General features: G+C 43.1%; 1 protein-coding gene across 3 annotated transcripts in view; it reads right to left on the bottom strand.

The window, feature by feature from the left end:
* The window catches only part of RALBP1 (ralA binding protein 1), a 32851-nt gene extending 22315 nt beyond the window's left edge, over positions 1–10536 (bottom strand). Inside the window, exon 1 of one of the 3 annotated variants that reach the window (XM_059470419.1) lies at positions 10399–10536. The gene's annotated coding sequence lies outside the window, so the exon portion shown is untranslated. The other 2 variants (XM_059470436.1, XM_059470427.1) reach the window with 2 other exon arrangements.
* Positions 10537–13743: the final 3207 nt, after the last annotated feature.

A 13743-nucleotide genomic window follows, 5' to 3' on the forward strand; every position in this document is an offset into this window, starting at 1 on the left:
CACTCAGTTCTCATTAAAACTTCTGCAAATTATGGGCCACACATAAGCAAGGCAATCTGGGAGGTCTTCTCCAGCCAAATACAGGTTCCCCCTCTAAATTACAAATAGCACTAAAAAGATTTGCCTGATTAGCAAAATATTCATTAGAAAATATTCGTTATTACAGAAAATATATTTTCTTGCTAGCTGAATTCTCAGAAACAGTTTGAGGAATGTAGTTAGTGCTTTTAAAAAAAAATAAAATTGAAGTACCAGCCTCTGATACAAAACTTTTCAGCACAAATTAAAAAATGGTAGCTTTTGATAAGAGCTAATTGCTGAGAGTTGAATTGAATACTACAACTGTATTGAACCCTCCTATACTTCTGAAAACTGCCACACTGTACAACATATCTAATACCCACTATTGTTTAGACTGGCTTTAGAATTATTCCTGGTGTGACAACCCCGCCCCTTCTCTCTTGTCCACCTCTCCAAATTCCCACTTGTACCACCAAGAGAACAGAAAGTTTTACTTTCAATACTTAACAAAGGAAGGCAGGAAAATACAACAAAAGGTGTGCAGTTTACTTTCTTAACAATCACTATAAACAGTATCACCATGGGTTTTGTCTGCCCTTGGAACTGTATCCAAGTCTTCTTACAATTCACATTTTCTGACAAGTTCTTCAAAGAGCAGTCTAGTACCCAAAGGTCTGCAACAAGTTGTACAGAGATTATGATTTTGCAAATTAATACTAATTGTTATACTTTAATCAGTTCCTGGGCTGGATCTATTTAATGACAAATTCCCCTGATCAGAGATTTAAATTACAGCATTGCTCAGTCACACTCCAGTACCTGAATGCAGCCAGCCTGAGAACAGCTGTCAATTCAGTGGAGTCAGGGGAAAAAACCAAACATCCTAAACCCATGACTGGTCGAGCTGAATGTACTACAAATGATGTTTAAAAAGCAAGTGCTATTCAGAGTAAAAAATGCAAAATGAAGCAGAAGAAAAACCAATAGATTTGGCATGAAGTATTTTACAGGAGTTTTAAGCACTTCTGCTGTTCTTTCAACAGCATCTGCAGACTACCCGTGACAGATCAAACAAGACAGAACAGAATCTAGTTTTCCAGAGAGGCCAGAGCTCTACACACTCAGTTCCAACACCCAGCAAAAAACAACTAGGCCTATAAAAACTATATTTTTGTGTTTTGTGGGGATTTTTTTTTAAGTGTCTTAGCTAACACATGCTAAAATACTAGAAATGGCAAGGGTAAACAGCAATTACCAAAGACTCTTTGCTTTGGATTTAACAGTGGCAGCAAATCTGGGAATGCCCACACACCAGAAATGCACACTGTGATGCCCTGGCCTTCCTGTAACAGCAGCAATTCACCTGGCAAATCCAACAGCAGCAGTGGAGAGGCACTGTGAGGCTCCTGGCAGCAGTGGAGCTCAGGCTCTGTGGCACTCTTGGGAACACATTCAGCTGGCATGTGCAGGCAGGTGCCACTGCTGCTGCAGCACCATCACCTTTTGTACCTGCACCAACTGCAGCGAAAGCAGGACTGGTGTGTGCCCCTCTGCCAACACCACTGCACTGGGGTGTCTGCTGGTTTGTCCTTCGAGAGGCACCTGCTGCCACCCCCAGACACAGAGAGCCACAGAGAGCCTTGCACACTCCATAAACCTGCTTCACACGCAGAGGGAACGGCAGAGCGTGGTGCTGCACGCAGAACTGCACGCTGAGTCCCGACTGCGGGGCTTTATAATCCAGTATTCAAATACCATCTTTCAGACTGGATATAGAAAAAAAATCAATTAGAAGCACCATGCTTCTTCACTGAGTTGGGTGGATTGTGATCGTTATTTTATTCATAGAATTTTCAAACAGCATTAACTTTGCAGAAGTCACTTCATAATCCTTTAACTGGGAGGGCAGTACAAACAATCCTTACCAAAGGCAAAGAATATTCAATTCTATGGCCTTATCATACCCAGAAAGAAGCAATTTCTGAAAGTATATTAATGACACACAAACCTTTAGGGCTTGAACTGTGAAAATTAACTTTCTTATGCTTTACATTGCATTTTTGCCACCATCTATTGAGCATAGATGAAAAGATCTATCAATTACAGGATGTCACTTGAACTGACAACTCTGTAGCAGAAGAGGAAGCAAAAAACAGCTTTGCTTGGATCTCTTCATAGTGTGATACAGGACATAGATTATAAATTTCCATGTATGATTCTTTTCATGTTTAAAACCCTGCATGTTCCAGTGCAACAATAGCAAAACATGTTCAGCTTCTAGTGAATATTAAATGGAACTATGGTGGTTGAGATAAAACCCATTCTACCATAACAGCAGAAAGGAAAAGTAAAAGAAGACTTTGATCCAGAAACAGTTTATTTTTAGTGATTATTTAATAACTGTTTCTATCAGCTGATTATTCTTAGTGATTATTTGATATCTATGTCTATCACCTTTGTTTTTGGCTTAAAAGCCCTGTTTATTATCAAGCTAACATCAGTGGCTATTCACCTGAAAATCAGCCTTCACTGGTTGCTTTATTAAGTCCAATTTGAGTAGAATCAAGCACAGACTGGGCTGCACACAAATGTTTTCCCAACTTAACAATAATGGATTGATGTGTAACATTTCTGTGCTCCCAGCACAGCAGTTTTTAGCACAGCATTATTGTAGATGCAGTTCTACCCACCAAAAGGTTTTTTTCTGATGTAGCTTGTTTTATTTTGAGATCTGTTTTGAGACATGCCAACAAAATAATTGTTTTGCTGATCCATGTTATGTCTGCAGCAGGAACCTGTGGGAATAGATGTCAATGTCTTTCAAACTCATGATATATTAAAAAAAAAAGAAAAATTTAGCATGGTATGTTACCTTTCCATACAAGAGTAGGGCTATACCATCTCTTCTTCCCAGACATATTTCCATTAATGCCAGTGACAGCTCTTCATTAACACCACATGAAGGATTTAGCCTTTCAGCAAATTTCTGAATTTTTAGTTATTTTTTTCAGTACCATACGTAGAGATGGGATTAACAAGTTCTGCTTTCCATGTCTGCCCCAGATTCACTCAATACCCAAGGGGCAAGTCAATTTAAATATTTACAAGCTCAGCAGATTATTAATTATGATTAACATCATCACCTCCAGGGCTGAGATGTTGCAAAATGTCACGCATGTGAACACAGAAAGCATTCAGAAATACATGTAAGGCAAGGTGTGGCACCACCCACCCCACCATGGGGCAGCTGTTGGTCTCTGCAGGGAAAGCAGGAATCTGCCATCCATTAAAGTGCCAGTTACTGGGACAGCAGCAAGACCCACAAGTTCACACTATTTGCCTTATCTTCTATGCCAATTTAGTCAGCCTTAGAAGAAAACTTACATGAAACACCTGCCTTCTAGAAAAATGTATAAATATCCTTAGAATTTAAAATTAAATTCACATATACTTTCTAAAACAGGCTTCATTTAGCTCAGCCTGTAGCATCTACTGCAGAAATTTTCAGCAATCCTACATCTTGACAATACCACAAAAAACCTCCCATACCTTAAGAAATTCACTGATTGATGTTTTCAACCTACTAGTCCAAAATAATAAAAATTAACTGAATAATAACACAAATACAACACTAAAAATACTGTATGCTTCAGAGATGGAGGAAAGGTTTGGTATTTGATAGCACAGGACCAAAGAAGATCTGATTGCCTTTCTAAATCTGTTGTGTTGCCTTGTCTAAACATAAGTCATGCTGCTTTAATTAAAATTAGAGCAGATAGTTTAATGGAAGCCTGAAAATACTAAGACCAAAGATGGCCTCTGTCCTATCCCTCCCTCAAAAGAAGATAAACTGCCTCCATCAGTGTAAGGCAATTTTAAGAGTGGTGAAATCCTTGCACATAAGTATGAAAACCCACCAAATGTAATAAACCTACCTGTCAAAATATTCACCAAAACTGACTGTTCTAATGATACATACCAACTGCAAACTTCTTTTACATGCTTGTGTATGATGTGTTTTTAGATGTGTTTGCAGTTTGACTGAAGTAACATTAAAACCTTACTTACTAAAGGATTTATCAAAAATGAGCAACCAAAAGAAGCACAGAAAACTGCAAAGAAATTTGATCATAGACCAAATAAAATATCATAAAATTGCAGCACACAAAATTAATGACATAGGTAAAACTGATGTGCCTTCTCCACTGCTTTTTGGGGTTGTATACAGGTTCTGGCATATTCAAAGGTACATTTTGAAAGCCATTGCCAGAAAATCAGTTCTTATTTATCTTTGTGAAGGAAGATGTATTTAAATATACATCCTAGTATATCAATCCCACTAATATACTATAGCAGCAAAGAACTCCACAGGTTCATCACTTCCTCTTTCAGCTGGAAAGTTGAAATTTGTTTCCTCCAACCATGTTTCAAAACCTGTCTGCTTAAAAGGCATCTGCTCCCCAGTGGTGCAAACTGCATGAATTTTGGAGAACTGCAACCCCAAATTTCAGAATGAAAACTTTAGAAGCATGACCTGTGAAAGATCTCTGCATCTAGAATTAACAAGTGGCCAGCATGTAGAAAACCTAGAGAATTTGTCAAGATTAAAACATCTAAAGAACAAGAAAAGCTGAAACCACTGGACTGAAATAATCCAAAGAGTTTCTGGGTAAATCTGTTCAATCACTTGGTATTTTTGCCCCCAAGGTTTTAGTCCATTCAATCAATTAAAATGTCCCATAAAATATAAAAAGCTCCTTAGGCTATCTTAAAGGAATGGTATCTCCTTTAAAGCCCCCACAACTGAAATGCAGAAAAGGAAATTACTCTTTTCTTTGAATCCAGTTAAAAAACAAAAGGTATTTTGGGTTCTTTACAGTTTAGCATTACACTTTTATATACAGCATTTGGTTCACAGTATTAAAATCTACTGGAGCAGTACAAATACAGTAAAATATCTGTCAACTTAATTACCTTTTATCAGTAATTATACACTACATTAACACACTCAGCATTAAGTATGTGAAAGCAGTATACTGGATATAGGAAAACAATACCAGAGAATTATGAACTTCCAGAGTATTCATGGTAGAAAACCACTACTACTAGCATGAAATGAGAGAGTTTAATTGCTGGCATGTTTAGCACTAGAATCTACATTCAGCACTCAATTTAATTAATGCTAATAAAACTCACTGAAAATTTATTTTCATGGCAACATCCAGAAAAATTCTGCACCTGACTGCTGATCCTTGTATTTACAAAACACAACAGGGCAGGCTAGAAATGTTAAAGTAGCAACAAGCTTCATCACCAGGGTAAGATAAATGTTAAACTTCACAAAAGCCATTAGAGGATAAACATTAAATTATAGCTTCAAGCTCATAGGTGTAAGTAAAATAGGTGTAAGTCCTATTTTACAAGTTAGATATGATTTTAAAGAGAAGTAATACCCTTGGAATTTTCTAACTTATTTTTTTATGAGAAAGAGAAGCTGCAATTTTTGCCACTGTGATATCCTTTTTCTACTAGTGTCAAGTTAAGAATTATCATCATATATTGTGTTTTCAAAAATCATTCTTCAAGCTCTGGTAGTAGAGTTCTATGATCAGTTCCAAGAGCTCCTTTCTGCCAGATGTCTTGTCCTTTAGTGACAGGAAAAGCCCAGAGATCCTACTGAACTGAGAAACAGGAAGAAAACCTGTTTCACAGGTTTTATGAGCTGCCTTCACCTAGATAACAGAAACCTGGGAAATTTTCATACTAGAGAAGATGAAAATGTACAAAAATACATTTTATCTATACATAACTATTGGAATTGACTCAAGAATTAGTCACTGCTAAGAAATGTACAAAGCAACGAACACGAAACTAAATTTATTCTCCTTAAAATAAATTTCAGTTTGGTCCAAACCTGCATTCTGATATGGAATGTCAAACCTTACTACCCAGCACTCGCTCCTCTTTCTTCCTCTCCAGCAACCATCTGGCCCTTCCCACCTCATGCAAACAGCCATCACTCATCCCCTGCTTTCCTTGTGTGCCTCCAGAGACCAGAATAGCCAGCCTAAAAAAGCTCTGTGCCTTGTGGGTGAGAAAGAGAATAAAGATGGCAGAGTGGATATGAGGAACCTGTTTGGGCAGCTGACCCTTCCACTGCCCTGAAGGGGGGCCTATCCCTATGACAAAGTAGGGATCTGTGCACCTGCACAGGCCCTGCCCCAGCGCTGGCTCCTGTCGCGCTGCAGCTGGCACCGATCGTGAACCATGCCCTGCTTCCTCCAGGGAGCACAGGCAAGGCAGGGATCACCTACAAGCTCATATCATACATTAATGGGCACCACCAAGGATCATCTGCCTTCTTTTAAAGAAATTTTCTCTTTGCATTGATTGCATAAGGTCTGTATTCCTGCATACCTCCCTAGCACTTATAACAAATGGATAGACAGCAAGCTATTAACAATTAAGGGCACACCAGGATAGATGAAGTGACTTACATCACATTCTTCAATTATTAGTATTATATCAGAATAGTTGCACTATTTTATTCTGCACTATTTCCTATTCCAATACTAAATTTGCTAATTTAAAATACAACATTTCCTCTATAAATATGTTTTTAGACTCTGCTAAATATAACATTACTATTAATACACATTAACAATTCACTGTACGTACTGATTTATATTATTACTGTTTTAGCATCTGGCAAGCACTTTTTCATTATTATTATAAAATTATGTGTTTAGTAAATAATTAGTTGCTATTTCTTAGTCAGGATCCTACACCAAGCTGCTTCTGCAAGAAACTAGGACATCTTCATTATCTGTACTTTTATTTACTGAGCATCACAGGAGCTAGACAAGGAAAAAAATACCAAATCATGTTCTCTATTTAAACACACCTTAATTAGTTATCAAAGGAAATACTGCTTGTGGGTAGTGAACTGATTGCTCTAAATGCTGTGATCTCATGGCTTTGAATTTGCAGATCTCTGATGAATACGTGGAATTCATCATTAGATTAGAAAAAGAGATGCTTTCTGTGCTTTTTTAATGATAATAATAAATTATCATTAATAATAAGAAACACTAAGGACCCTATTACACATTCCAAATATTTTTGGTCAGACATACTTTGTTCAGGTATTAAATGTTGTTTTTACCTTCCTATTATCCACTGAAGTCACTGTACCTGATATTTATCTTTTTCACAAATTCTTCCCTACTAGTTCAAAATTGTCACAGCACTTTACTGATGAAACCTAAATAAATGTTTCCTAGTACATTATCCACTAGTAACAGGACAGAATGAACTAGAAACTCCTTGGACATATCTGAGCCAACTTACTGTGTGAGCCAACTTACTGGATCACCACTCCTTCCTTGGGTAATACCACATAAATCCTCCACTTCCCAGCAGCTGCCCCAAGGAAGCTGCCATTCCCCAGTTTTTACTGCAGCCTAAAGACAAACTGCAATCAGGGAGCACTGCATCTCTGCTGCTATTCAGCTTTGCAAACTTGCTGTTGCTGCCACCATCAAAGTCTGTTTCACTCTGCTGTACCCCCACACCTTCAAGCGAGTTTGTATTCCCTGATGTCAAGCCCAAATGGCGAGGGATGGTTGGGATGAGAAGGGTAAGTATGGACAGGAATGGAGTCACACCCTTCCTTTTTCTAAACTCAGCCTGCATCCTTACCCTTCTGGTTTTGGCCATGGCAAGCAGAAGATGTGAACCTCATCTGGACAGCAGTCACCCCCCAACACCTCCACCTCTGGGGGTGCAGCCTAAGCAAAACTTCCTACTCCATAAGGTACTTCCAGCCCAGCTCTGGGCCCATTTGATATACTTTTTTTTTTGTTTTTATTTGAGCAACAATTTGAAAACTACCCTCCATGAGGCTCTGAGGAACAGCAGGAGGAGTTGATGAAGGATAGCACACCATGCACATAGCAAACCATGACTAGTGGTAAGGGTAGCAAAACATTCAGTGATTCCACATAATCAGATACATTAGTTCAGAGACAAGCTTGATAGATTATGCTACACTACACTCCTATAAACTGAAGGTAAATATCATCCTATATTATGACATTTTGGGGCTAGCTACATGATACCAAGCTCTACCCAAGGAAAGTAAATTAGCATTTGGTGATATTTATTGCTGAACAGCAGCATCTTCCATATTAGTCTAAGAACTGCCCATAGGAAACAGCAGTGTTTACTCAGGAAATATGCAAACCTTTTCTGCAAGAAAATACAGCTAAAACTCACTGGGAAGAGTGCCTGAAGGGAGCAGTGGAGATGAGAACCCTAAAGAGTCAGATGCAGGGCTTGTGCATGTCAGCTTTGCTTTAAGCACATCTGCAGAACCGAGCCGTGCAGTTCTGAAGCAGGAACGCAGTTATGGCAATTCCAGGACAATTTATTCCAGTGCAGACATATAGAAATGGAAATAATCTGCCCTACAGAAAAAGAACTTTCTTCCCCACATAACTACAATCACACCAGTGATTTCACTGTGAAATCCTTACTCTGGGGAAAAGCCCCACCAATCCAAAGTACAAAATATGCCCTCCTACCCCTGAACACACCTGAACTAAGACACAACAATGCAGAAGTTGCACGTGGAGTATTAAGATTTGAAGGCAGCTATTCCCATGTTACATTTCAGATGTGGGAAGACTAAAGTAAATTTATTATCTCCAACCTAGAAATGAGATCTGTAGGACTGGGAATGTAAAGTTCCCTACTTCAACAAACTAGACATTCTATTCTTGTAGTTAGCTAGAACATTATAGCAAAAGGGTTAATTAATTTCACACACTTAGAAGTACTAAATGCTCAAAAATACAACAGTTTGGAAGGGCTTTTTAAAATTTCTGTTTATTTCTTGTTTATTTCTCTGTAGAAAAGAGCCCCCCAAGAGCTTGTCACACCGACCGTAGGGATTATTCCCAGACTGAGCTGAAATGAACTGAAGCACAGCACCATCCACCACGAGCTGTATGCGGCACCTCAAGTTACATCAAACCCCAAAGTTTGATGTTACCTCAAGTAACATCAAACCCCAAATCTAAGGGATCCCCCTGCCATTCCCCTGTAAGCTCATTAATAAATTTACATGCATTACCATCCTGCATCATATCCAACAAAACCTTAACACCGCCCCTGAAAGGGTGGGTGGGCTATGGCAGTGCAGAGCACTCATGGCAAGCACTTCAAGCTGTCTCCAGATCAGAAACCTGTGTAAGGGCACAGTTAGGGCTCTTTTCCTGTGCTGAAACAAGGGACTTGCACAAATCACCCTGGTTTATGCAACTGGCAAAAAGGCCTTAGCCTGGGGTTTTAGAAATTATTATTTTCTATCAACAATTATCATTAACCTCAGGGACACTGGGGTGGAGTAAATCCAAACCACACCATTCTCATTCTCATGAACAGATAGTTTCAGTGTGGATTGCTGGCATTATCTTTGTCACTCATTTAAACATGTTAGCACTTAAAAATAAGATGTATTTGCTCATGCATCACCCACTAAGATATCCTTGGAAGCATTCAAGGCCGTCTGGGATGGGGCTCAGAGCAACCTGGTCTAGTGAAAGGTGTCCCTGCTCATGGCAGAAGGGTTGGAAGTAGATGGTCTCTGAGGCCCCTTCCAAACCATTCTGTGATTCTATGATGAACACTAACACACACTTTCTAAACCATATTATCAGGTAGGAAACATGACATCCATAGAACCTGCTAGATGCAGAAAAATTACAATAACAGTAAATTTTCTTTTACTGTGTTAAGATGAGACCTCTAGGTGAAGGCAAAAGAATATAAATCCCTGACCTCTCCCTCCCCACAACCTCCCCTCCCTCTCCCAACTAAAAACGACCTTGCAAAGAGCCCAGACTGAGCTGCAGCGAACCCCGCACGACCCAAAGGGAGCAAACCCCCAAGGAAACAGAGCGCACAAGGTGCCCGTAAGGGCAGGAGGGACAGCACGGCCCGTAAGTATCGCACAGGGGCCGGACACTGGCGGGGAACGGAAAGCAAGGGAAGGAGAAAAGCAAGGAAAGAGAGGAGAGAGGGAGGGAAGGAGGCAGGGAAGGCAAAGGAGGGAGGGCGAGAGGCGACCCGAGGGAAAATGGGCGGAGCCTCCCGAGGCCCCGCCCCTCGCTCTCGCACGAGCAGCCCGCGCCGGCCCCTCCCCCACCCGGCAGCCGCTCGCGCCGCGGGGCGGTGGCGGCTCGCGCCGCCAGTTGTGCGCCCCCCCCCCCCCCCCTTCCTCCGCCCCCGCCCGCCTACCCGGACCCGGAACGGCCCCGCGGCCCTCACCGGGGTGTCGGGCCGGACCGCCCGCCCCCGGCGCCCCGCACTGACCGTTGGGGGGTCCCGCTCGGCCGCGCAGCGGCTCCGCCTCGGCCTCAGGCGCGGCGGGCACGCCCCGCCTCGCGCCCCATCCCGCCGCCGCCCGGCGCTCGCAGGGACGGGCGGGGAGCGGCGCGAGCTCACGCCACCGCGCACGCGCCGCTGCCTCGCTCCGCGCGGCCGTGAGGGCGGGGAGGTGAGGCGGGCGGGCCCGGTGTCCCCCCACCCACGCGCGCAGAGCACAACGGGAGTTGTAGTTCCCCTGGGGGACGCTGCCGGCAAGGGCACTACAGGTCGTTGCAGGCCGCCGCACTACAACTCCCAGGGGCCAGCACGTCGCGGGCGTGCTTCCGGCTTCTCTGCCCCCCACGGCTGTTGAAGCCCCCAGGCCCGTGGGAGCGGGGTCCGGCGGCCTGAGGGGACCCCGGCCTCCGTCCCGGCGACGGACCTCGGCGAGATATATGTGAAGCTCCCTCAACAGCCGCCTAGAGCCGGCAGGCAGCAGGTCCATCTCTCCTCTGGGAACACGAGGAACGTAAGCGTCCCTGAGCCATGGGCAGGCAGTGGCCTTTGTGGCCAAGAACGCCGATGATACCTGGGCTGCAGTAGGAAGAGCGTTGCCAGCACGTCGGGGGAGGTGATCCTGCCCCGCTGTTCAGCACTGGTGAGGCCGCATCTGGAGTGCTGGGTCCAGTTTTGGGCTCCTCAGTACAAGAGAGACATGGAGCTCCTGGAGCAGACCCAGTGGAGGGCAACAGAGATAATTAAGGGGCCGGAGCATGTCTGTTACGAGGGAAGACTGAGGGAGCTGGATCTGTTCAGCCTTGGGAAGGGACAACTGGGAGGGGACCTCATCAATATCTGTAAGTATCTGAAGGAGGGAGGATGCCAAGAGGATGCAGCCAGGCTCTTCTCAGTGGTGTCAAGCAATAGGGTAAGAGGCAACAGGCAGAAACGGATTCACAGGAAGTTCCACTTGTATATATGGAAGAACTTCACTGTGCAGGTGACCATGCACTGAAACAGACTGTCCAGAGAGGTTGTGGAGTCTCCCTTGCTGGAGATATTCAAGCACCATCTGGACACAGATGTGTGCTGTGTGCTCTGGAATGATCCTCCTTGAGCAGAGAGGTTGGACCAGGTGACCCACTGTGTTCCCTTCCAACCTGACCCATTTTGTGATTTTGTGATTCTTTTGGCAGTGATTAAAGATGGGTATGGCCAGAGGAGTTGTGAGATTACACTAGTCAGAGTGAGAGGTCAGCAAATACCACAAGCCATCAGTCTCGGTGCAGGAGCTGACACAGCCCCATAGTGGGGGCACCTGGGCCACCTGCCATGTGATGTTACTGCTGACAGAACTCCTCAATTCACATGAGAACAGCCACTGGCTTTGGCTTCATCCCACATAATAAATCTGACCTCCTGAGAGGAGTTACCCACTTCTCTCTAGCGCTTTCTGGAATGCGAGGGAAATGAAGAAAGGCTCTGGATGCTGCTTGAGGTGACCTGTGCCAAGGAACACATCCCCATCTCAAAATGCATCCTGTTTACGGTGGTGTTATAAGCAATGTTGTGGGGGTTTTTTTGCCTCTTACAATGCAAGTTTCTGTTACGTTGAGCACCTGCGTAATTTGAATCCCTTTCAGGACTGCTCATCAACAGGGGAATTTGTTTCAGTCAGAAGCAGAGCCGATTCATTCCCACAGCCTCAAGCATAATCCCCGGCCTATTGGACACATTAACACTGTGGCAGCGTGCCACCTGCTCCATTTATTCACTTGGGACTCAATGCTGCTTAGTCCCTGTCGAATGAGCTCTTTGTGCCACCTCCTGCGGCAATGTAAAAGGTCCCCCACAGGAATTTGTGCTATTCAGTGGACGCTACAAAAGGGAGGGTTGTAAACACTCCGATTAGTGTTGGAGCACAGCGGTATTGTCTCCAGCACCTATTACACAACCTCGCAACTTCCAGGCTCCCTCCTCCTCTCCAGAAGAAACAGTGTAACAGCAAGGGCTCACCAGGCTATTTAACTTAACATCACAGCTCATGTGTTTCTTTTTTTGTTACATATAAAGGCCACCTTGCTCCTGGCAGGAGAAGAGAGAAGGGTCAGTTCTGTAACATCCCGTAGTAATTGGAGATGGTTGCCCGTGAGGATCTCCACTTGAAGCGACAGTGGCCAGAGGCTCTCAGCTCTGAAGAATGTGTATTATTAGAGGCCACTGCCAACAAAAGTTCATGCACAATGGGCTCATCAGCTAATGAACCCAGAATGAATTTTCTCCCAGATTTTGAGGACAAACAAGGGATTGTGTGCAGTGCTGACTGTACCAATTTACTGCCATGTGAAACAGATTTGGATGATTTCTGACTTGCAAAATTTCTTGTGGTCTGGGGCCAACTTACACAGACTGAGGCACTTTCTTACATCCTCATCTTGCCCCACATTCACTCAGTAAACTCTTACTGCTTTAAAGACAAAGAGAAGCAAGGATTCTGAGGTGGCAAGCTCTCTGCTTGGAAAATCAGTCTCACTGATGTACCTGAGCTTCATAAAAGTAATAAAACAATAATGGAGGGGAGCTTCAGAAAGCATTTGGTCAGGGAAAGAAAAGGGAAAAGGCATAGCTGTGTTAATGAATAATTCCTTCCTCCTCCTACTACTTCAAGAAAGCCAGTTCTGGAGTTGAGTTTGTCTTGGATAGATGGGAGTCTGCATGGGCTGCACCATTCTGGGATAACTTCAGACATGCTGTGTAATTCTCCTTAGCAATAAAGGAATACACAGCATGCATAAAAATATTAAGGTTAGGAAAGAAACTAGTTGGCCACATACTGAAACAATGAGAGCCTGAAGATACAACAGGAAAACCTGGAAGTTTTAATTGGAATTAGTTTTAACCTGGAATTAGTTAATGCCTTTGGGGGAGGAAGTAAGTTGTTCATAGAAATTACCACAGAGCAGGAGAACAGAGCCAATAAAGGTGTATGATGCTCAACTCTGCCTAAGCAACTCCTGTGAGCAGTATTAGGGAGCCATAGAATCACAGAATGCTTTGGGATGGAAGGGCCCTTAAAGACCATCTGTTTGCAACCCCTCTGCCCTGGGCAGGAACAGCTTTCCCTAGAACAGGTTGGTCAAAGCCAAATAATTCCAAGTTTTCTGTGGTAGGAAGAAAATTTATAAATACTTAAGCAATAAGAAGGATACAAGAAAACTTGAGTCTTGGCCACCTTTACATCCTAGATGTACTTGTCTGAATCAGGTTAGCTCTGTTTCTAGGAAGATTTTGTATCTAAGTATGTTTTCCCAAGTGAGTAGCACAAATTTTAATGATGTACTGGTGATTTGG

Source organism: Ammospiza nelsoni, chromosome 1, assembly GCF_027579445.1.
Source record: "Ammospiza nelsoni isolate bAmmNel1 chromosome 1, bAmmNel1.pri, whole genome shotgun sequence".
NCBI classification, from domain to species: domain Eukaryota; kingdom Metazoa; phylum Chordata; class Aves; order Passeriformes; family Passerellidae; genus Ammospiza; species Ammospiza nelsoni.